Source organism: Sycon ciliatum, chromosome 7, assembly GCF_964019385.1.
Source record: "Sycon ciliatum chromosome 7, ocSycCili1.1, whole genome shotgun sequence".
Classification (NCBI taxonomy): domain Eukaryota; kingdom Metazoa; phylum Porifera; class Calcarea; order Leucosolenida; family Sycettidae; genus Sycon; species Sycon ciliatum.
Window position 1 is genome coordinate 7,670,204 of NC_088649.1, and position 4,074 is coordinate 7,674,277.

Sequence of the window (4,074 nt, forward strand, 5' to 3'; positions counted from 1 at the left end):
ACCAACAACAACCAACAACAACGGACAACAACCGACAACAACCAACAACAACCAACACCAACCAACACCAACCAACAACAACACCCAACAACCGACAACAACACCCAACAACCGACAACAACACCCAACAACCGACAACAACCGACAACAACAACCAACAACAACCAACAACACCTGACAACAACCGACAACAACCAACAACGCCCAACAAGAACCAACAACAACCAACAAGAACCAGCAACAACCAACAACATCCGACAACAACATCCAACAGCCAACAACAACCGACAACAATCAACAATAACAACCAACAACCGACAGCAACAACCAATAACAGCATCAACAACAACGACGATAACGACGACAACAACCGACAACAACATCAACAACAACCAACAACAACCAACAACAACCAACAACAACCGGCAACAACCGACAGCAACAACCAATAACAACATCAACAACGACGACGATAACGACGACAACAACCGACTACAACATCAACAACGACGACGATAACGACGACAACCACAACAGTGTCCGGTAATGTGTGGTAGAGAATGGCAGTCAGCCAGACGGAGTACAGTTGAACATGTATAATAATAATAACACATTTCGCGTAGTTGAGCACTAAATAAAGAAATTCAGTGTTTTTCCCACTTCTGTCTTGTGAGCATCATCAGCAAGGTGTAGTAGATGCTGATACTGATTTGTCCTCGAGTGTCGAGCTGCACAGTTTCTTCCAGTCTGTCTTGTCCTCTGCATGTTGTCGGCACCTGGAAAGGTCTTCCATGGTCTTCATGGGCACACCCAGCTTATTCAACTGAGCGACCAGACTTGTGGCTAGTGTCAACCTTGGCCGCCCACGAGGTGCTTTGTTGTCCTTGTCCAAATAGCCGCTCATGGCTACTTAGGGTGGCGTGTCCGTGTCCAGCTGTAGCACATGACTGGTCATTCGTAGTCGCCTACATGCAGCTGTGTCATGTATTACTACAAGAACTCAACCAAGTCCTCAGCAGTCATGGAGTAGCGGCAGGTTAGGCAAGTAGGGCTGGGGGTAGAACTGATCCACTGCTTCATACAGTGGAAGTGAAATTCATGACCGCACTCCAACTTGGATAGAGGACGGTCCAGGGTATCCTGACAAATCACACAAATGGACTCATGACTTATTGCTGACGAGTCTACCTTAGTAGGTACTACATTGGTGTACTGCAGCTCCATGGGGTGTATTGCCTGGTCTTGGTGGTGGTCACCGTAATACACCCCGTTGAGGTACCACTGATAGATACCCTCCTCCTCCTGAGAGATGAAAGCAGGTCCATCTTCCCTATGCCGAAGGTTGTATCGGTACCACTCCCGTACACGATTGTTACCTTCCCTGCGTATCACCGCTGGCGCATTCTCCCTGTGGAGCATTCCGTGGTGATACCACCGTAGAATACAGTATGTGGCGTCACAATAACTGACTGCAGGACCGCCGGCTCTAGACGCCGTTGAGGTAGTACTCGATGCTACCCCGTCCTATCCAAGCAGGTTCATTAACGCGATGAAGGCGACCTCCATAGCACCAGGCGGACACTCCCCTACTATCAACAAGAGCTGGTCCGTCCTCCCGATGGAGTCTACCATCGACGTGCCAAATTTCTTGCTGCGCGTTTTTGATCTGCCAAGTCCACAACAGTTCTTATTGACGTCCGCCTTTCTATTAGTAAAGGACCCGTGGTGAGAGACCACGACCGGTCGTCCACGTCTACACCGAATGTATCAGCCATATCTATTTACTGAGAATAATGTAACAACTCCTCCACAAACGCTTCTACAACTGACGTCTTCTTCATCCCCAGATAGGCGTTAGCCTTTGGGTAATCCTGAAATAAAGATTATTATTATTATCCTGGGTTTTTTTCCTCTTGGTGGTTTTGGATAAGAGTTGAAAAGTCCAAAAGGTCAACTGATGACCTTTGCATTACTTGGTATGATTGGATTTTAGCGGATGATGTCGTTATGCAGCTGGAGAGCGAATTCGACAGGAAGAAGGTAAAGGCCTTGCTTTGCGGTTCACACCTTCACTTCAGTATCATTACATTTACAGTATGGCTTTCACATGTCACTGCGGTGTGGAACTGACAGGAGTTATACCCCTGTTTCAGCACCTGAGGCGGTGCGTCAAGCGCCGCCTCTTTCTTATAATATATTGTGACAAATGGTAAGTGTGCAGTGCTCCTAGCTCTCTCCCCCAACAAAAGAGCTCTATGACACTGTGCTTTCTGCGGTTTCTTTCGTTTTTACAGTGGAGAAAGGCTGGTGGGAGGCCAGGCCGTGGCCGCACACCTGGCGGGTGCGGCCCATCGAACCCGTTACTGGGAGGGCCGTCAAGTCGGGCTGCTGTTGCAGTCCGACTACCGGGACGCCATGGAGCGTATCCGGACCCTGTAAGTAAGCACTGCTCTGTCTACATGTATACTTATCCCCCTCGTTATAGCGGTACTTACTTGTTTCGTATCCTCTTGTCTTACCCTGCTTCCGTATTCGTGACACTAATAGTGTTTGTGTGCGCTCATGCTTGGTTTTACAGATGATGATGATGTATGTATGAAGGTCTGGAGCTAGCTGCCGTCTTCGGGATGTGCCATTTGTTTTCAAAATTATTTGTAAGTACTTGTAACAGGCGTAGTGTAGTAACTGTGTATGCAGTGTAGTAACAGTGTGTAGTGTTTTGTGATGGTCCTGAGCGGCCGTAATGTGTTTTGTGATGGTCCTGAGCAGTCGTAATGTGTTGGGCTACTGAAGTACACTGCATGAAGGGGTATGCGTGGGTGCTTCGACATATTCTCGTGCTTCCTAAACCCTAGATACGTGTATAGCACTATAACCTAGATGTGTGTGTGCGTGTGTGCGTGTGTGTGTCCGCGCATGCGTGCGTGTGCGTGCATTGTGTTCTCTTCTACAGACTCATCCAAGTCAATTTAAATAAAAGTGTATTATAGTAAACAGTATTGTGTTTTGTAACAGTGAATATGTGGGGAATGGTGGACATGCCTTAGTGTGACTGGATACCCGCGGGTTGTGACTCTTTGCTGGCCACTCTGGATTCTCCAGTATAAATTCGGTACAGGGCAGAGGGGATTTGTGGTGCGTAGCAACACTGCTTCACTGTGACACCCCTTCAATAATTGTTTTGATGCATGATACTCCGGGCGTAGCCGGTTGATTCTAACTGAATTCCGATCAAAATAGAAATATGCATCTAATGTACCTGTATGGACAGTAGGCATTTCCCTAATCGGCCGGGCGAAAAATTCGCCGAAAACAGTGGTTTTGAAGAAATTACCCATCTTTTCGCCGAATGTTCAAAAATTCGCATGTTGAATTCGCCAAAAACCGATGCTTCAGTGCTTCTACAGGGTGTATGTAAATGTACATGACGTAATGGGAACGGTGACTTCAAGTACTATGTTGAGCCGAATTCTGATCTTGGGGCTCATAATATGGCCGAATTTGAACATTCTCATAACCGATCGAAAAGCCGATTAGGCATGCTCTGCAGGGCAACTTGTCAATCAGTGCACATCTACGATGTGCGAATAAAACGAGTGCATGGCACGTGTACTTGTTTGCTGCACATCTACGAAGTGCGAATCAGGGAGTAGTATAATGACACATGTACTAGTACACCTTGTGTTGCACTGCGTCTTTTCCGCAGGGCCACTGAAGGTCACATGCTCCGCGTGCGTATGCGCGCATGCGCAATATGTCATTCGCTGCATGCAATGCACATCTATGATGTGCGAATCAGGGAATAGTACGTATTTTACTACTCCCCGGTGCGAATGCACCGAACGTGCACAAGTGCACGTTCGCCACGGAAAAGAACCTTTATGGCACATTTATGGCATGCCAGGGGTCAAAGGTCAAACTCTGGGGGGGTCCCGGGGCGGGGCCAGACCAAGCACGACCGACACAGTGTGCCTTATTTGGCCCAAAGGTCAAAGGTCAAAAAGTGCACCAGAACCTGCCCCGCACTTACTACTGAGGCTGCAGTCACCTCACCAATCATCTCATATTTTCAAT

General features: G+C 47.7%; 1 long non-coding RNA gene across 1 annotated transcript; it reads left to right on the forward strand.

Annotated features, from left to right (window-relative positions):
- The first annotated feature begins 2,378 nt into the window (after positions 1 to 2,378).
- Positions 2,379 to 2,980, forward strand: LOC135820790 (uncharacterized). The gene is made up of 3 exons (XR_010554202.1): positions 2,379 to 2,435; positions 2,579 to 2,654; positions 2,954 to 2,980. It is a non-coding gene; the product is annotated as an uncharacterized LOC135820790 (long non-coding RNA).
- Positions 2,981 to 4,074: the final 1,094 nt, after the last annotated feature.